Source organism: Coenobita brevimanus, chromosome 66 (genome assembly GCF_032717465.1).
Source record: "Coenobita brevimanus isolate Jiangsu-jjx chromosome 66, ASM3271746v2, whole genome shotgun sequence".
NCBI classification, from domain to species: domain Eukaryota; kingdom Metazoa; phylum Arthropoda; class Malacostraca; order Decapoda; family Coenobitidae; genus Coenobita; species Coenobita brevimanus.
Window position 1 is genome coordinate 23,241,787 of NC_137019.1, and position 22,138 is coordinate 23,263,924.

Sequence of the window (22,138 nt, forward strand, 5' to 3'; positions counted from 1 at the left end):
TCTGGAACCTTTTATAGGCCCTCTCCTTGTTGCGGAGAGCATTAGAACAAGCGTGATTAAACCAAGGCTTTCTTGCAACAGTCAAAGGATATGAGAAGGGAATGTATGCTTCCATGCCCGAGAGAATAACCTCCGTAATGCTCAAGGCACACTCAGATGGCTCCCGACCATGGAAACAATAATCATTCCAGGAAAAATCAAAGAAGTACTGTCTGAGGGCCTCCCAATCCGCAGCTCCAAAGTGCCACAGACAATGTTTCTTTGGAGGGTCCACAGGCCGTACTGGAGCAATAGGCCAGATTAAGGTGATAAGGTTGTGATCGGAGGAGCCCAACGGAGAGAAAAGTTTAACAGTGTAAGCAGAAGGATTAGTTGTAAGGAAGAGGTCAAGTATGTTGGAGCTCTCTCCAAAGCAGTCAGGGATACAGGTAGGGTGCTGTACAAGCTGCTGTAGGTCATTAAGGATAGAAAAGGTGTAGGCCTGTTCACCAGGTGGATCAGTGAACGAAGAGGAGAGCCAAAGTTGGTGTGAACATTGAAATCTCCTAAAATGGAGATTGCAGAGAAAGGAGAAATGGATGGAATGTGTTTCATCGTAGAATTAACATAGTCAAAGTATTTTTGATAGTCAGTAGAATTAGGAGATAAGTAAACAGCGCATATATATATTTAGTCAGAGAATGGCAGGAAAGCCGAAGCCAGAGTGTAGTTAATTAAGAAGAATCGAGTTCAGGAACACGAGAGCAAGGCAAGTCGTTGTGTATATATACACAACAGCCACCTTTGGCTTTGAAATGAGCATGGAGAAAGTAGGATGATACAGAAAAGGGTTTGCTGTCAATTGCCTCAGACAGCTGAGTGTCTGTTAGGAAAAGAAGGTGAGGATTAGAGGAGAAGTGGTGCTCAACGAGCGAAAATTGGAGGAAAAGCCACGAATGTTGCAGAAATGAAGAAGTAAGTCAGACAGTGGTTCCAGGCAGCTCGAGTCGTCACTGGGAGAGGGGCGGTAGATAGGGGCATTTATGATCCGCCCCCCCCGGGGACTCCGAGGCTATGTATTTTGCCGTCATGATTACTTATTTGAAATTTTGGAACAGGAAGTGTTGTGTGTACTGTGCATGTAGTTTTGTGCTGATAATTAGAGAAACTTTTTTTTTTTTTTTTTTTTTTTTATGTGACCGACTCTGGGCATAAGCTTCACAGCCTGCTTTCAAGGCCCAGTAGTCCTCCTACGTACCGCACACCTCTACATGTCACCACTTCGGCGCTAACACCCACCGTCCATACTGAATACATGCTAGGGCTGTCTCATACAGGACTGGTGTATTGGTATTAGCGGGGGTATTTTTACGACATGTTGGCGGGTCTTCTGGTAGATCAGTAAAGTCTGATTTTTCTGAAATTCAAATCCTTAAACTGTTCCCCGCCTCAGCAGGATTTGAACCCGGGTCCGTCAGGACTGCAGGCCAACTCTCTACCGATTGAACTTGTATTGGAGAGCATGCTGTCCCACTCTCTGTGTTACTGAGACACTGAAAAAGTTCAGCAAAGGGGGATGGTCGGGAACTAGTCCCGAGGGCTGATGAAACGGGAGCTCCAGCTCTCCCTGTCATCAGCTTTCCACCCACCTTAGGAGTACTGCCCTGCTCGACTGGTGCTGCAGTCTACTCCTACTCACCATGTTACAGTAGTAAGCGTAGCTCAACAGCACGTCCACTTACAGACACGGCTGGAGCCACACTGACGCACAAGGGGTGCAGCTGACTCCTCCTATCAGCAACATGCAAAATTGCAAACGGATGGCTCCCTCTGTTCAGATTACTGGAACTTTTGGGTAGCATCTCACATATATGTGTGTGTGTGTATATATGTATATATATATATATATATATATATATATATATATATATATATATATATATATATATATTTATATATATATATATATACACAGTACAGTCACACCAAAAAGTATTGCGCAGGTAAGGCGCGATGATACCCAAAATGACCATTGTAGGTCATAAATTTCGGTAAGATTTATTTGTAACTATTGTGCTATACATATAATAAAAATACGGACTAGAAAATGTCATAAACAAGCCATATATTGCATCCTTGAGAAAGCAAGTCTATCAGCATGGGAAGAAAAAAAAAATCGTTGTTCAGTTCCCCGTAGCCATCGTCCGTGTCTCAAATTGCTTTGCGTCATGTGTGCACCGATACTTTTTGGTGTGTGTACATACATACATACATACATCTCTCTCTCTCTCTCTCTCTCTCTCTCTCTCTCTCTCTCTAATCTTGAATATAAACAGGAGCCCGAGAACGATGATCTAATCCATTTTTATTGATTTACAATATTTCAGAGTCAGTCCATTATCAAGGGAGCACAGCAAGATCCTAAAAATAAACATTACCGTATTTTAAGACAAGAGAACTGAATCTCTTAATGGTTAAAAACATTATCTTAACCTACAAACACATGATAAATACACTTTATTTTCAAGATTCAATACCCTGATGACCAACCTGCTACGGATATTTTGTTCAATATACCCTACACACACACACACACACACACACACACACACACACACACACACACACACACACACACACACACACACACACACACACACACACACACACACACACACACACACACACACACACATATATATATATATATATATATATATATATATATATATACACGAGTTCTGTTCAGAGAGCATCCTACCTAAAGCTTAAAAAAAAAATAATAATAATTAATGGGTAACCTGCTGAGCTAGGACAGTAATCCCCCCCTCAAAGTAGGCCCCTTCTGACTTGACACACGTAGCCCAGTGTTCTGTCCACTGCCTGAAACGTTTTTCAAGGTCTTTTCTCTGTATCTCCTGCAAGTGCTCCATCGAATTCGGCATGATCTCTTTTCTCGCTTCAAACTGGGAACCCCTCAGAGGAGTTTTGAGCTTGGAGAGTAACCAAAAGTCGTACGGAGCCATATCTAGTGAGTAAGGAGCATGCCGAACCTGTGGGATGTTGTGCTTGGCTAAAAATTCCCGAATCAGTTGAGAAGAATGGGCAGGGACGTTGTCATGGTGCAGCTTCCAACTTGCCGCCTTGCAAAGGTCTGCTCTCTTCCGCCGAACTGCGTTAAGATAACATCGGATAACATCGAGGTGGTAAAGTTTGTTGACAGTCTACCTCCTGGTGCGTATTCATGATGCACAGCACCACGGTAGTTGAAAGAACTGTCAACATGCCAGTACATGGTTCGGACCTGTCGTGCTTTTTTTGACTGAGGCGGCCCTGCATGCATCCACTAGGACGACTGTGCAGTGGTCTCTGGTTTGTACTCGTTCACTCAAGTCTCATCTCCAGTGACTACTGTCTTTAGAAAGTCTGGATCGCGATTTGCACACTCCAACATGTCTTGAGCAACGTTCATCCGGGTGATGATGAATGCGACGAAGCATCTGCAGGAGATACCGAAAACTGACTTCCAAAAATGTTTCAGGCAGTGGAAAGAACGCTGGCTAAATGTGTTAAGTCAGAAGGGGCCTACTTTGGGGGGATTAATGTCCTAGCTCAGCAGGTTAGCTATTTAATCTTTTAGACTTTTAGAGTCTAATGTCTGATACTTTTTGAACAGACCTCGTACACACACACACACACACACACCATATACATAAACAATTTTATCTATCTATCTGTCTATCTATCTATCTCTGTCTATCTATCTATCTATCTATCTGTCTACACACACACACACACACACACACACACACACACACACACACACACACACACACACACACACACACACACACACACACACACACACACACACACACACTTTACTAACCCTTTGATTTATGTCAGTTATATCTCCAATAATTCTGTGATAAACAAAAATATATTCATCAATGTGTGTGTGTGTGTGTGTGTGTGTGTGTGTGTGTGTGTGTGTGTGTGTGTGTAATTCACCGGGTTGGTCAGGATCACTTGATGGTCGTGATCGTCAGCTTTTACCCTCCCGGAAGGGAGCTGAGAGCTCATGTAATCCGATCAAAGGGCAAGGCTGTGACCTTCATACACGCACACACCCGTCCCCTTGCTCAAGGGGGACAGTAACCACCCACTTCGTCAGTGAAACTTTTCGCAACCTGAGCGAGGTGCGAACTCTCGTCTACCAGATGGCAAGCGAGAACGTTACCACTGACCCAGCGAACGGTGTGTGTGTGTGTGTGTGTGTGTGTGTGTGTGTGTGTGTGTGTGTGTGTGTGTGTGTGTGTAGATAATTAGAGTAAAAGATAATATTCAGGAAATAAAACTTGATGCTGCGAAAGCTTTTTTTTTCACTTCCTATGTGCAAAAATTAACACTGGGTCTTAGATATTTCCCACAGTAATGATTGATGATCATATCAGAGTACTGGTCAACTAGGATGTACCCAACATGACCCGGATCCGAACATTTCCAGAAAAAAGATGGCGGTGTGTCTCTGGGCGTCTGCTGGCATTTGCGAGTGTAGGCGAGGGACAATGGAAGCGAACTGTCCCACATCACCACCCCTGTGCCCGCCATCACCCGCTGTGCCACCTGGTTGTAGAGCTGGTAATTGCTGCGAGTGTTGATGGCCAAGGTTGAATTTGGTTCACTGGCTCTCTGTTGGTTGGTGAAAGTAATAATTAACCTTATGACTGCTAAATGCGTGCTCTGCTCTTTTTGCATCGAACATTTAACAGCTTTATTCCGGTAGGAGATCCACCATAGCAGAAAAAAATGTTATTACTTGATTGAGAGAGTTGATGAGTTAGTCAGCAACGCTTCTCAAGACTTAATCTTTGATACTGTAGTGCTGACTAACACCGGTAATGTAGCTTGAGGAAGGTCAGAGGAGATACTTAAGAAATATAAGGACCTTAATAGGGAGTTCAAGGATTCTCGTATGAAGCTGATTGTTTGTGATCTGTTACAAAGATGTGTCGGTTCTGTAATTCTCGGTATATATAATGATAGGAGTCAATAGGAGGCTGGAAGGTCTGTGTAGAATGGAGGGTGTGATGATTGTTGCTGTTTCGGACAGTTTTAGTCATGACAGGAGTTTGTATGGTAGAGGTGGCCTTCACCTCAACAGGGTTGGAAAAACTAGGTAAGGGGGGGATCTAGATGACAGGCATGTATTAGGTAGTGACACAGAGGTGGAAAGGACATTTAACAGCGCAGCTGATAATAATCCAATCGCTGAGGCCAGTGGTGGTAGGGTAAGTGAGATGGATCAAATTCCCAGGCGAGTCAGATAGATCTCACTTCACCTCAGGTGCAGGTATACAATCAGGGAATTTGTGGGGAAGATGGAAGTCACATCAACGGCTCATACTAGTGTTTCGATATCGAATGATAATTTAAACAATTAAACAGCGCTAATTTTAATGTGGCAGAGCTCTGCTAGATCCAGTCACACTTTGAAAATTATGTGTATGAATATGAGAATTATTTCAATGGGAAACGAATTAATTATGTATTCAAGTACTGAAAATCCCGACATAACTGTCATTATAGACTCATGGTTAAACCCTCGTGACAAGTATCTCACTGGAGAAGTATTGCTACGAAACTATAAAATATTTGAAAGAGCTTGACTGCACAAAACCGGTGGGGGAATTCTACTATGTATCAAAAACAACATATATTCAGTATAGATCAGTAAACTGAACGTTGAAGAATACGATTTTTTGCATGTAGAAGTTTTCAGAGTAATAAATCCAAGCTTTTCGGTGTAATAAATAGATCACGCAAGTTGAATGAGAAAAGCTATACAATATACAAGTGCTCGTGGGCCCTTCGGGCCCCTAGCACTTGCTCCTGCGGAGGGCTCTTGTGCTTCTCACTCATTTTCTCGCTCTTTGCGAGCACGTTGCGATCATTTCAGGTAATCCGAGTCATGTTTATGTGCTGTTCTAGTCTAAACGTTGTCACTTGGATTTTTTGCAGCTAACCAATTGATCGTCTTATTTGCAGCTTCGGGAATGGAATCCAAGTTGTCCGAACGCAAGTCCGAAATACACACACACACACACACACACACACACACACACACACACACACACACACACACACACACACACACACACACACACACACACACACACACACAGCTACTGATACAGTATATTTTAGTTGTAGCTATGGACAAAAATTCTACGGAGATCTTATGCCGGGTGCCGGGAGCAGCATTTCTTGGTCAAAATGTGATCGCTCTTTAAATATAGTAAAAGTTTTTCAATCGTGATGGGACCAAGTTTTTTCACATCAGCGAATTTTTTGGGATTTTTGTGCCAGTTTTGGTGCTATTTGAATGTGTAGTTTCGGCTGCCCAAAATACACACACACACACACACACACACACACACACACACGGCTAGTGCTATAGTATATTAGAATACTGTACAACGAAACAGAATCACTCATAGAAAACAATGATGGCGTTATTTGGGAGGACATTAATAATTCTAATTTTGATTGTAGAAATTCGTGTGCAAAACAGGGAGCAGATTGTTAGAACTGATCGACGATGCATTTTTACTCTCCACCTGATGAAGTCAGAGGAGGGTATTTTATCAGTGGAATGAACAACAATAGAAGGCACAGATTTTTCGTTTCTGGGCCAGATCTCAGGAAGTATTCATCTTAGAGTCCTGAAATTTCACACATTTATGTGTCTTACAGTGAACTGGTGCCTTTTGATAAGTAGAATGCTGTGTCTTAGGCATTTTTTTTAAATAATGAAAAAGTAAAAAAAATAAAATAAAAAAGCAGAGATTTCAATGTGACCTGCGCAAGAAATCTTAAGGGCATGACTGTACCTATTATGTACTGATGATAACTGGCTGTTTGTTGCCATGGATAAACTACCGAAATTTTTAAGTTTTAATGTCTCTGTGTTATACAGTGTGTGTGTGTGTGTGTGTGTGTGGAGGGGCCGTTATGCCCTTGGATAGGTGTGCAGGGAGGTGGGGGGGGTAATGTGCTTGGTTAGGTGGAGAGTTGCAACAGCAAAGAGTTACCTATGTTTAAGTCACGCAGTGAATACATCGATACGTGGTAATAATATACTCGACCTTGCCCACCAACAGACGGTGAATTAATATATTTGTGTGATGATTAAAATTTTATCAGCAGCGGCCATAATATCACTAGACTTGAAGTTAACAAACTGTAAGACCAGCACATACAGCTTCGTTCCTAGCTTTAAAAAGGCTAATTTCGATAATATTAGAAAACGACATCATCTGGATTAAGTTACTACAGGTAGATAACGTCGAAGAAATTGGGGAAATACTTACTAGTTGGTTGACGTCCATGGAATGAAAAAATAAATCTAGAATTACCCGAAGAAATAATCATCAAAATAACCAGCCTGGATGTCGAAGAATACCGAAGAAATCATAAGCGGCAAGAGTAGAGCATAGAAAGTATATACTGATACAGGAAACCACGATGACGGTACAGAATATTCTATTTTACAGCGGCAATGTACGAAAATTATTAGGATAGCTAAACGAGACTAGCGGCCGAAAATATTTCGCAAAGCAAAGTCAAACCCTAAGATATATTTGAATTATGCGAGGAGAAAGAAAAATGTAAAGGATAGCATAGGCCCTCTACTAAAAATCGGAAATGATCTCGTCCATGATATGCAAACAATAGCAGCATTACTGAACGGCTCCTTTCACAGTGTTTTCATAAAAGAAAACAGCGTAAACATTCCCAGCCCTCAGTCGGTTTTCTCAGGATCAGAAAATGATAAGTTTTCAGTTAATGAAGTGATAGGACATGGTGTTAACTTTCTTTTAAAAATCAACCCAATCAAATTGCCCAGACCAGATAACATCTCGCAGGCTGCATGAGTATTACAGATAGTTACCCTTTCCTATAACTAAAATATTCAGTAAATCATTAATTGGATGTAGAGTACCTAATAGGTGGAAGCCCGCTGATTTATCACTTGTCCTTAAAAAGATCGGTAAACAAAGCGCCACAAATTAACGTCAGCACTATGCAAATAATTGGAAAATAATGTACGAGGTAAAACCACCTGTTCCATAATGTAGTTTTTGATAATCAGCACTGGTTTCGGAATAAGAGATTATGCCTTACATGTTTGCTTAGATTTTTTACAACCATACTGTATACGAAAACTGTGACGCAAACCATACCGTCTGATGTTATCTATCTAGATTTCCATAAAACGTTCGATAAATTTCACCCCTTATTTTAGAAAAACTAAAAGTCTATGCCCTCTCTAACAAATTATGCTCATGGATTGGAGATTAGTGAACGAATTTGAGGCAGCGTGTAGTAATAATGGTGAATCATCGGACTGGCTGCAAGTAACAAATGGGGTTCCTCAAGGATCAGTTCTAGGACCAGTTCTCTTCACAAGCTTTATCAGTGATCTAAAAAAATGGACTGGTTTCTGAAGTAGCGAAACTTGCAGATGACACGAAGACTGGAGGCAAAGTAATTACGAAAGCAGACTGTGAATCTGTACAAAACGATCTGGATAAGTTAATAAATCGGAGTGAAAAAAATGGCAGACGATAGATAATACGGGAATGCTCTTTGACGATAGAAACATTAAATATGAATATCGCAAGCTCAATACCCCACTGACAGAAGTGAAGTACGTGAAAGATTCATGAGTTATTATCAGTAACGAGATAAAGAAACTTTAGTGTACAGTAGCCAGTAACAAGATAAACAAATTGCTCAGCTTCACTGTAAGGAACTTTGATAAGTAAACGCCCGATGTAATTTCTAAGCTTTATACGTTTTTAGTTAGATTACACCTAGAATACTGTTTGCTGCAATGGTTCCTCAATCGTACTATGGACGGAGAGACGCGAGAGAGAGCAACGCAGAGCCACACAAAAAATACCCTGCAAAGAACAACTAATGAAATTTAATGTGTTCTAAAAAAAGAAGATAAAACAAAAGAAAAGCGGCGACTCGGAATGTATCTAATACAAATACTTACAATTCTTAACATGTATGATGATGTTTGATATGATGATTTGTTCGAAATGCATAATGACACCGTGACCAGAAATAAAGGAACGATACTCAAAAGCAAGCAAGCAATGCAGCACTGATACAGGGGAAAATTCTTTTAATATTCACGTCGTTGAACAATGGAATGGGCCACCAGCAACAATAAGTAGTGCACAAACTACTGGTGCATTTAAAAACCGGATTGACAAATTTTTGAAACTATCTATATATGCAAAAAGAGGCGCGTTGTTTGTTTGTTTGTTTGTCCTTCAGTCACGCCCGAACCAAGGGCCGGAGACCCATTTATATTCTGAATCAGTGTGACCCAGGGATGGTTCTGGGGGGTGTCAAAATCAGATCTGGGTCATTTGAGGTCGTCGGTAGGGTGTTCACCTTTTCAGCTCGGCCAACGCCGGGTACCCCTGCAACCCAATTTTTGGCATGGAGACAAACATGACCTCCAGTTCGGACATAGGCTATGTGAGGTTGGCCTCCGAGGTCATCTGAGATCATCAGTTGGAGGTCATTTGAGGTCACCAGTAATAGTAACCAAGTGCGCACAAATACTGCTCGTAGTCTGCGAAAGCTGAAATAGAAAGTTGCTGGACCTCTTACAATCTCTCTTCAAAAGCATAGCAGGTACAACTGTACCAAAAATATCCTTACGACGTTGTGCTAAACAATATGAAAAACGACGATGGTTTAGGAAAAACAGGCAGGAGGCTAGGAAACTGTTGGCACTCCTTCATATCCAACAATGTTGGTTATGCATGGGATACAGGAGACATTTCCTGTGTTTGAGGTAATAAATGAGTCGATATGAATGTATCAACCCTTCGGAAACAGCCATCGTTGTGTTCATTATGCATCAGTCGGACCCCTGAGTAACGATACTTTTTTGTACACCTGTACATGGTCTATCTGGAGTAGAAAGATTGAACTAGAACAAATAGGATAACAGTGTTCGTCTTTTTGTCCCGGGCAACGTCGGGTACCCTTGCAAGTAGACTATAATTAACTTCTCTATCTATTGCCAGACGCCTCAATCCCGTTTGGGGTGGCCACAAACAAATCGCCTCCAAGTCGCCCTGTCCCCCGCCATTTCACTTCCCTGCTCCCAACTCACACCCCCCTCTCTCATATACCTCTCCACCCCATCCCTCCATCTCATCCTCGGTCTCCCCCTCCCTCTTCCACCCTCCACCTCACTCACATACACTCTCTTCGTCAGTCTTTCACCCTCCATCCTCTCCACATGGCCAAACCACCTCAGTGTGTTCCTCACAACGCTTCCTATCACATCCACATCAACACCACAACGCTCCTTTATATCCTCATTCAATCAGCCTGTCTCTCCACGTGACTCCACAGGCTCCTCTTAAATAACTCATTTTCACTGCTCTCACTCTTGACTTGTGTCCTTCCAACAATGTCCAAGCTTCACTTCCGTACGTTAGAGTTGGTATCACAATACTGTCATGTAGTAACTTTTTTACTTCCATGCTCACTTCCCTGTTTCTTATCACTGCTTTCAAGGAACCAGCAACCTTTCTTCCCTGCTGTACCCTTTCAAGCACTTCACCCTCCAAACCTCCATCCTTACTCATCACACTACCCAAATACTTAAACGTACTCACATTTTCCAATTCCTCACCATCCAACCTCGCTATACATTCACTGACTTCACCTCTCTCAAAGACCATCACTTTACTCTTCCCTACATTCACCTTTAGGTTCCGTTTCTTACACACTCTCTCAAACTCATCCACCAAGCCTTGCAGCTCCCCTTCGTCTTCACTCAACAACACAGTATCATCTGCAAACAACAGTACAGGAGTTTCCAAACACTATCCTCTCTCACCAGGGCCACTCCAACATCCACTACCCTACCTTGTACCTCTTTTATTACCCCATCCATGTACAGATTGAACAACCATGGAGACATGACACATCCCTGTTTCAAACCAACTTTCAAAGAGAAAAATTCACTTAGTTCACCATCCACACGCACTGCAGCCTTCGCACCATCGTACATACTCTTCACAGCATTCAACAACTTCCCACCTACTCCATATATTCTTAACACTTTCCACAATCCTTGTCTATCCACCCTGTCATATGCTTTCTCCAAATCCATGAAAGCCGCATACAACTTCTTTCCTTCTCTAGAAACTTTTCCACTAAAGATCTAAGAATGAATATCTGATCTACACAACCTCTTCCCTTCCTAAAGCCTCCCTGTTCTTCTCCAACTAATTTCTCTGTTCTTTCTCTAACTCTGTCTATAAGTATCCTACCATACACTTTTCCTATTATACTAAGAAGACAAATGCCCCTATGATTACCACACACTTCTTTTTCCCCTTTTCTTTTGTACAAGGGAATAATTATACCTGACTTCCAATCCTCCGGGACTCTACCTTCCTCCCAGGCCAATCTGCACATCTTCCACATCCATTCTACTACTATCTCTCCCCCATGCTTCAGCATCTCACCACACACTCCATCAATTCCTGGGGTTTTCCCCGATTTAACTTTCTTCATTGCTTCCACAACCTCTATCCTACTGATTTCTTCCTGTCTTCTCACCTCCCTCCTTCTCCCAGCCATTCCCCAGCCACTTATACTCGCATTACTTCCATCCTCTACGTTCAACAATTCCTTAAAGTGTTCTCTCCATCTGCTCACTTTTTCTCCCTTCTCCACTAGTAATCTACCATGTTTATCTTTCACTCCCCTGCTAACTTCACTTCCACCCTGTCTTACTCTTTTCACTTCTCTCCAGAACATTTTCTTACAGTCCCTCCACTTTACACTCAAATTCCTTCCAAATTCCTCATCCACTCTCTTCTTACTCTCTCTTACTAATCTTTTCACCTCTCTCTTCCTTTCCACATATAACTCTCTCTTCCACCTCTCAACTTCTTCCACGCCCCTATTTCTCATCCATTCATTGTATGCTTTCTTCTTTTGTGCCACAGCCTGTTTCACCTCTTCAGTCCACCACGCTGTTCCTTGCACCCCCCTCCGTCTTCTCTTCCTTCCACACACCACATCACATGCTGCACATATTTCTTCTGTAAATATCTTACACACACCTTCCACGTCTCCCATCTGCTCCAATTCATATTTGCCCAATCGTTCCTCCACTTCTCTCTTATACTCTGCCTTTTTCTCATCCTCTTGTAACCTTTCCACTCTCCTTGCAACTACTCCTTCCTCTCGTCTTTCCCTTCTTCTATTCCTCCATCTTACTTGCATCCTAATTCTGGCCACCACCAAGTAGTGGTCAGAAAGTCCACTCCCCCACCCTCTATACACTCTTGCATCCTTTACACATCTTCGCATCCTTTCATCCACACACACATAATCAATCATTGCCTTCCTTTCATTCATTTCACCACCCACCTTTCTCATCACTCGCCATGTATACCTGTGGATCATTTTATGCCTGAAGAGGGTATTGGCTATTACCAACCCCCTCCCAGCACAAATGTCCACTAACGCACTCCCATTCTCATCTATCTCAGCAGGCACACCCCACTCACCAACTATTCCATCCACCTTCACATTACCAACTTTACCATTCATATCACCAATCAAAAACACTCTCTCATTCCTTCCAAACTTTTCCATGCACACTTCCACATTTGTCCAGAACTCTTCTCTCACTCTTCTAGCACGATCTTGCGTTGGCGCATACACACACACAATCGCCCACATTTGTATTCCAACTTTCAACTTTACCCACACAATCCTTGACCCAACTGATCCATACTGTCTTATGCTCTTCTTCCATCTTTTACTCACAACTATACACACTCCTTCCTTTGCCCTCTCATTCTCATCTACTCCTGTTGATTATTTCCAGGTTGAAGTGCATGCTGACGACTGCGAGATGTTTACTTAATAATGAGAGTATTTGGCGAATGTGTACTTTTTTTTTTTTTTTTTTACAGATGTGAAGAATAGATATTGTACAGAGTATAGACCATTGCCGTTCATCTTCTGCCTCTCCTATAAAATTTCCATGCTTAGTCTTTCTAACGAGCATGATGTTTTTTCTGTCTTTTTTTGCCGATTTGACTGGATGGTGTGGCGGTTGGAGGAGAGGCTCTTTCTTTTCTTTTACACTTTGGTTAAATCTTAGTTGAATTAGCCTCCCCCCCCCCTTTTTTTTTTTTTTTTCCAAAAAAGACCCCAACAGGCCTCCTGTTATGTGAACTTTTTATGTACTCCTGTGTCTCTGCATTTTGGCCAAGAATGAAGCACTCTATGTTTATTTCGGATAATGCCAAACGACTCTGTTGCCAGATGACTGATGTCACGACGTACGTAGGTTAGGCTCGGTAGTATTTTCGGACTATCTGACGATACTCCCTGCAAGGGGTGGTTCCATAACACAACTCTCCTCACAACACACTACTATCCCCATACTCTGTTACTGTATCCTTCCTCCTGGTTCTATGTCTACCTGTGTATGTATTCCTCACATTTCCTTGGCATTTTTCCTTGAAGACATTGTCCTACCTTCAAGATGAGATTTGACTGTATTTCCTGCTGCATAATATAATCAAAATTTCCTGCAACAATAGGAAACAGCTTTGTACTGTACTGCTGCAAAATGACAGTATTATTCCGCTCTTACATCCCATACTCTAGCTGGTCAGTCTATATAAGTGCCATTTTACAAATTTATCTCACCATTTTTTTTTTTTCGTTTAAAGTGACAGCCATAGGGCTAGGAGAAATTCCAACGAGGACACTGTTAGATACCTTAAAAGAGGACTTTACGAACTGTTTCCAGCAATGGTAATGCGACTATTCCGTATTCTTGTGTCACTCCAACACTGATATTAAACAACTCAATTACATACTTCTTATCCTTACACTCGCAGCACTGAAAACTCCTGATAGTATTCAGCAGCATTTTATTCACACTGTACTGTAGATACTTTATGCTTTGCATAATCTTTCTCTCTTTACCTTGTCTTACATTTTTTTCCAGATCCATTAATGGTTCATAGGTGTTTTCACAAGCTTTTTCCATTGCCTGTCTCACTGCAAATACTGTATGGGTTCTACACATCCCGGATCACACCCTGATCGTCACTCACCAAACTTTCTGATGCGATACGTACCCTCTTTGTTAGTCTTCTTCAATATGCCTTTTCAGCAACACTCTGTAGATTTATATCCGCCCCTCCCCAGCTGACGACCAAGCGAGATGCCTGGAACCACTCTGACTCAGTTCTTCATTTCTGCAACATTCATGGCCTTTCCTCTAACTCTCTCTCTGTTGAACACCACCTCTCCTCGTTTAAACCTGACCTTCTCTTCCTCACAGAGACTCAACTGTCTGAGGTTACTGAGAGTAAACCCTTCTCTGTATCCTTCTACTTTCTCTATACCCACTTCAAACCCAAAGATGGCTGTTGTGAACATGTACGCAACAACATATCTTGCTCTCGTATTCCTGATTTTGAAGCTTCTGAAATCTCTACTCTCTGGCATCGGCTATTCTGTCATTTTCTGAGTAAATATACAGTAATTAACTGTGCTGCTTATTTATTTTCTAATTCTACTAACTACGAAAAATTATTTGACTATCTTACATCTGAGATGTAACACATCCTATCAATTTCTTCTTTCTCTGAAATCTCCATTCTAGGTGATTTCAGTGTTCAACACTGCCTTTAGCTCTCATCTCCTAGTACTGATCCACCTGGTGAACATGCCTACATCTTTTTTATCTTTAATGACCTAGAGCAGCTTGTACAGCACCCTGTCCATATCGCTGACTGTCTTGGAGAGAGTTCTAATATACTTGACCTCTTCCTTACAATTAATCCTTCTGCTTTCACTGTTAATCTTTTCTCTTTCTTGGGTTCCTCTGATAACAACCTTATCACCTTAACCTGTCCTATTGCTCCAATAAGACCTGTGGACCCTCCCAGGAAGTGGCAGCCTTGGTAGTTTGGGGCTGCTGATTGGAAGGCCCCCAGACAGTACCTCTTTGATTTTCCCTGGAATGATTATTGCTTCCTTGGCCGAGAGCCATCTGAGTGTGCCTTGCGCATTACGATGGTTAATGTCTCGGGCATGGAAGCATACATTCCTTCTCTTATTCTGTGACTAATAATAATAATTAAAAAAAAAAAACTTGGTGGAATCACACTTGTTCTAGTGCTGTCCACAACAAGAAGGAGGTCTACAAAAGGTAGCAGAGCCAACTCACACCTGAATCTCATCTCTTTGATGTTTCTGCCCTGATTCATGATAGAGTCAGTTCTTTGCTCTGCCAAAAATAATTTCATTCATCCTAAATGCTCTGAACTGGCTAGCTCAGATTTTTCCTTCTCCTTCTGGCATCTTGTCAAAAAAATTTCTAACAACTTTACCTCGTCATCCTTCCCTCCCTTTTTCCGTTTGATGATTCTGTAGCTGTTTCTACTATTGATAAAGCAAAACTCTTCGCTCAGACTTTATCCTCCAACTCCCCCTTAGACGATTCCAGTGCAGTTCCTCCATCACTTCCCCCCTCCTACTTCCTCATGGGTAACAGTAAAATGTCTTCAGTTGACGTATTTTCTGCCATTACTGGCCCCAATTCTAACAAAGAATATAGGCCTGATGGGGTTCCTCCTTTTGTCTTGAAGAACTTAGTCGCTGTGCTTACACCCTGCCTAGGTATATTCTTTCTCCTTTGTCTGTCAACTTGTACCTTTTTTCTTGCTGGAAGTTTTCTCTCATTCAGCTTGTCCCAGAGAAGGCTGACCATTTCGAGCCCTCAGGCTATCACCCAATTACTTTAACATCCTGTATTTTTAAAGTTCTTAAATCAATTCTGAAGTAAATTATTTAAAGCATCTTTCCTGTCATAACCTTCTTTCCGATCGTCAGCATGGGTTCCGCCAGGGACACTCTACTGCTATTCCACTTGACATCTCAAAGGCTTTCGATCGAGTCTTGCATAAATCTTTAATTTCCAAACTACCCTCTTACGGTTTCTGCCATTCTATCTGTGTCTTCATCTCTAGCTTTCTTGCTGGTCGTTCTATGGCTGTTGTTGTAGACAGCCATCGTTCTTCTCCTATGGCTATCAATAGTAGTGTTCCTCAGGGTTCTGTCGTATCACCAACGCTCTTCCCTCTATTCGTCAATGACCTTCTAAGCTGTACATCTACCCCTATCCACTCATACACTGATGACTCCACCCTTCGCCTTACCACTCGCTTGCTGCAGCGTCCATCTCAGCAGTTACTTCAACAAACAAGGGAACGAGGCTATGGCACATTTACTGTCTGGCTTGGCTCATAACTCTGACTGGGGTAAAAGTAATCCTGTTGTTTTTAATGCACCAAAAAACTCAGTTCTTACGTCTTTCAACCCATAAAGTCTACCGCAGTGGTATTCTCTAATTTTTAACAATATCCAAATCAATCCTGCATCATCTTTCAACACACTTAAGGTTTCATTCCCTTGGGATTACCATGAAATGATCATATTACCTCTTGTAAAATCTTCTTTCAAGAGATCAGGTGTGCTAAGCCGACTCCGTGCTTCTTTACCACATGTTGACTTTATACAGGGATTTTATTTTTTTTTTTAATTTATTTTTTTTTATAAATAACAGAACGGAGGAAGGAAAAACAAATGGGAAAAAAAAAAAATACTCCATACACCAGATTACTGGTGTCCTCTGTTCATAAAATATCTGTAACAGTTAGACTTGAACAGTTGTGGGTTGAAATTTGGAGGAAAACAACTCTGGGGAAGCGAGTTTCAGAGAGATGCAGTTCGGGGAATGAAAGAATTCTGATAGGCAGACGTTCTGCAATATGGATGAGTGACATTCCAGTCATGAGCGCTACCAGATGCCCGTGTAGCACGAGGGAAGGCATGGAGAGGTGGCACCATGGACGCAACTTCGTCTGAGCATTTGCCAAAAACTATCTGTAAAATAATGCAAGGGAGGCAACATTCCTTCTTACTTGCAGGGGAGGTAGTTTATATGTAATGGCAGGGTTGTTAATGATTCTAACGGCTTTATTCTGAATTTTGTCTAGTTGTCTTAATGCAACCTCTCCACAACGCTGTGCGGAGTATAGTCTCACGTGTAGGGAGGCTCCCTACATGCAGCTCCTTTCAACAAGGTGGAGTCAAAGGCTTTTTCTATTATCGACTCTCCTTCTCTTATTGTCTCCCTTCAGCCTTTGTCTCTTCGTCACACTGCTGCATCTTTATCTCTTTTCTGTTGCGACTTCAATGGTCACTGCTGATCTGATCTGTCTGCTTGCATCCCTCCACCACAATGGCGGGCACGTAGCACCCATCTAGCAGCAAATTCTTATCCCTTTCATATCCAACTCTCTAATGCATGGATTAACCGATACTCCCAGTTATTCATCTGTGCAACTGGTCAGCTCTGGACCTGTCTTCCTCCGTCTGTATTTCTTGCTGCCTATGACCTCCAGTCTTTTAAATGCAATGTGTCCAGACATCTCAAAATGAACGGATCTTGAATTTTGCTCTCTGTTATCTTGCTTTTATATTTTCATTGAGGGAACAGTCTTTCAGGTTTCTAGTCTTTGGTTTCTTCTTCCTTGCATAACAAATGACCTTTATCTTTATTCGATATAATCATTGAGCGTTAGCGCCGTTGGGGCGACATTTGAAGATAAATTGTACGTAGGAGGACTACTGGGCCTCGGGGAAAGGGTTGTTAAGCCTATGCTCAGAGTCGGATGGATTAAGAATATGATCATTACTATTCTTTAAAATAAACATGATTTCGAGTACGCTGAAATTTACCAGTTACCACTCAGATTGGGATCTCAGAGTGAGAGGTCATCGGTATCAGTGCCTGCGAGGGTCACTGCTTGAACTGTACTGGGGAATAACTGACCATTTCTTTGTCTGTTCACTCTAAGGTAATAAGATTATATATATATATATATATATATATATATATATATATATATATATATATATATATATATATATAGATAGATAGATAGATAGATATATATATATATATATATATATATATATATATATATATATATATATATATATATATATTGTCATACGCCTTAATCCCTCAAAGAGTGGCCTCAAAGAAATGGCCTCCATGTCGCCCGGTTCCCCGCCATTTCATTGCCTGACTCTCAGCTCACAGCTCCCTCTCTCATATACCTCTACACTCCATTCCTCCATCTCATCCTTGGCCTCTCCCTCCCTCTACCCCTTCCACCTCACTCATATACACTCTCCTTGTTAGTCTCCTGCTCTCCTTTCTCTCCACATGACCAAACTACTTTAATGAATTTCTCCTAACGCTTTCTATCACATCCACATCCACACTACAACGCTCTCTCACTTCCTCATTGGTCAGTCTATCTCTCCATGTATCTGCACATGCTCCTCTCAAATAACTCATTTCCACTGTTCTCGCTCCTGGCTTGCGTCCAGCAACGTCCAAGTTTCACTTCCATACGTTAGAGTTGGTATCACAATTCTGTCATGCATCTACTTTTTTACCTCCATACTCACTTCCCTGTTTCTTATCATTGCCTTCAGAGAACCATCAACCTTTCATTCTTGTTGTACCCTGTCAAGCACTTCACCTCCAAACTTCCATCCTTACTCATCTCACTACCCAACTACTTACATGCACTCACATTTTCCATTTCTTCATCAACCAACATCACTGTACATCCAGTAACTTCATTTCTCTCGAAGAGCATAACTTTACTCTTCCCCACATTCACCTTTAGATTCCGTTTCTTACACACTCTACCAAACTCATTCACCAAGCTTTGCAGTTCCCCTTCCTCTTCACCTAACAATACCGTATCATCTGCCAACAACAGTACAGGGAGTTTCCAAACGTTGCCCCCTCTCATTCCACTGCCCTATCTTCTACCTCTTTGATATCCTCATCCATATACAGATTGACCAACCATGGAAACTTGACATCCCTGTTTCAATCCAACATTCAAGTAGAAGAATTCACTGAATTCACTATCCACACGGACTGCAGCCTTAACCCCCTCATACATACTCTTCACGGCATTCAACAAATTCCCATTTACTCCGTATATTCTTAATATTTTCCACTTTCCTTGCCTATCCACCCTGTCATATGTTTTCTCTAAATCCATGAAGGCCGCATACAACTTCTTTCCGTTCTCTAAAAACTTTTCTACTGAAGATCTAAGAATGAATATCTGATCTACACAACCTCTTCCCTTCCTAAAACTTCTTTGTTCTTCTCCAGCTTATTACTCTGTTATTTCTTTAACACTTTCAGTAAGTATCCTACCATTCGCTTTTCCTGTTACATCTAAGAAGACAAATGCACATATGATTAACACACACTTCTTTTTCTCCTTTTCCTTCGTACAGGTGAATAATTATACCTAACTTCCAATCCTCCCAGACTCTTCCTTCCTCCCAGGCTAATCTGCAAATCTTCCATATCCATTGTACTACTATCTCTCGCCCATACTTCAGCATTTCACCACACACTCTGTCAGTTCCTGGGGCTTTCCCCAATTTGACTTTCTTCATTGTTTCCACTACTTTCATCCTATTGATTTCTTCCTCTCTCCTCACCTCCCTCCTTCTCCAAGCCATTCCCCAACCACTTATCCTCGCATCACTTTCATTCTCTATGTTTAACAGTCCTTGAACGTGTTCTCTCCGTCTGCTCATATTTTCTTCGTTCTCCACTAGCAATCTACGATTCTTATCTTTCACTCCCCGACTAGCTTCTTTATCGTCCTGCCTTACTCTCCTTGCCTCCTTCCTGAACATTTTCGTACATTCCCTCCACTTTACACCCAAATTCCTTGCAAATTCCTCATCCACTCTCTTCTTACTCTTTATTACTTACCTTTTCACCTCTCTCTTCCTCTCTACTTATAACACTCTCTCCAGTCTCTCAACTTCCTCCATGCCCAGGCTTCCCTTCCACTCACTATATGCTTTCTTCTTTTGCGCCACAGCTTGTCTCACCTCTTCATTCCTCCATGTTGTTCCTTGCACCCCTTCTCGTCTTCTCTTCACACCACACACTATATCACATCCAGCACAGATTTCCTCTGTGAATATCTTTCCCACATCTTTCACCTGCTCCAAAGCATATTTACCCAAATGCTCCTCCACTTCTCTCTTATATTCTGCCGTTTTTCCATCCACTTGCAACCTCTCTACTCTCCTTGTATGGACTACTTCCTCCTGTCCCTCCCTCCTTCTATTCCTCCATTGCATTTGAACCCTGACTTTCGTCACCACCAAGTGGTGATCATAAAGTCCACTCCCACGACCTCTGTATGTTCTTGCATCTATTACACACCTTCTCATTCTGTCATCTATACACACATTATCAATCATTGCCTTCCGTTCATTCAGTTCACCACTCATCCATCTCATCACTCGCCATGTATACCTTTGGATCATTTTGTGCCTATAAAGGGTATTGGCTATTACCAACCACCTTGCTGCACGAATGTCCACTAGAGCACTGCCATTCTCATCCATTTCTGCAGGCACACACAATATATATATATATATATATATATATATATATATATATATATATATATATATATATATATATATATATATATATATATAATGCAAGGAAGGAGCCAAAGGCCAGTGGCCTGCAAACTGCTCCCTCCAAGGAAAAAAACAAAAACAAGACAACAGAGAGCCAATTTCAAGATCCAATCATTCCGAGATGCCTGGACTCACTGCGTTTGAAAGACTGGAGATCGTAGGCAGTAGGAAAAACAGACAGAGGGAGACAATTCTAGAGCTGACCTGTTGCATACATGAAGGACTGGGAGAAGCGGTTAACTCTTGCATTAGAGACTTGGACAGAAAAACGATGAGAGTTTGTTGTTAGACGGGTGCTACGCGCCCGTCGTAGAGGTGGAGGGATGCATGTAGACAGTTCAGAGAAACAGTGACCATTGATGTTGCGAGAGAAAAGAGATAAAGATGCAACAGTGTGGGGAAGAGACAGATGTTGAAGGGAGCCAGTACGAGTAGGAGATTTAATGGGACGAAAAGCCTTTGACTCTACCCTGTTGAGTAGAGCTGTGTGTGGGAAGCCTCCCCATACATGAGAGTTGTACTCTACACAGGGAAGAATAAAACCCGTGTATAAAGTTAACAGCTGTGCATGGGTGAAGAAGGTACTGAGTCAGCCTAGCACACCCAATCTCTCGGGAGCATATTTTACAAGAGAAGTAATATGTTCTTCCAAGATAAATCCCGAGAGAATGAAGCCCCAGGTATGTTTAAAGATGATGCAGGATTGAGCTGGCCATTGTTAAAATCAGTGGCTACTCCTGTGGAAGATTTTGTCGGGTTGATAGATGTAAGAACTGAGTTTTCGATGCATTAAAAACAAGGTTATTTTTACCCCAGTCAGGATATCAGCCAAGTCAAAAACTAGATGTGCCATAGCCTCATGCCTTGTTTGTTGAAATAACTGCTGAGATGGACGCTATGGGAAGCGAATGGAAATGTGAAGAGTGGTCATCAGCGTATGAGTGGAGAGGGTTAGATGCACAGCTTAGGTTATTGATGAATAAAAGGAAGAGAGTTGGAGATAGGACAGAGCCCTGAGGAACACCACTAATGATAGCTCTAGGAGAAGAACGGATGCCGTCTACAACGGCAGCTATAGAACAACCAGACTGGAACCTAGAGATGAAGGCATAGATAGAAGGATTAGGATAGAAAGAGTAAGAAGGTAGATTGGAAATTAAAGATTTATGCCAGACTCGATCGAAAGCTTTGAAATGCAAAGTGCAACCGCATAGCTTTCGCCATAATCCCGAAAGGAGGATGACCAGAATCTGAAAGGTAGGTGAGATCAATAATGGAGCATCCGTGACAGAAGCCATACTGACGATCAGAAAGAAGATTGTGATTGAAAAGATGCTTTAAATGTTTTCTGCTAAGAACAGACTCGAAAACTTTTTGATATACATGATGTTAAAGTAGTTGGGCAATAGTTAGAGGGCTAGGAATGGACACCCTTATTTGGAACAGACTG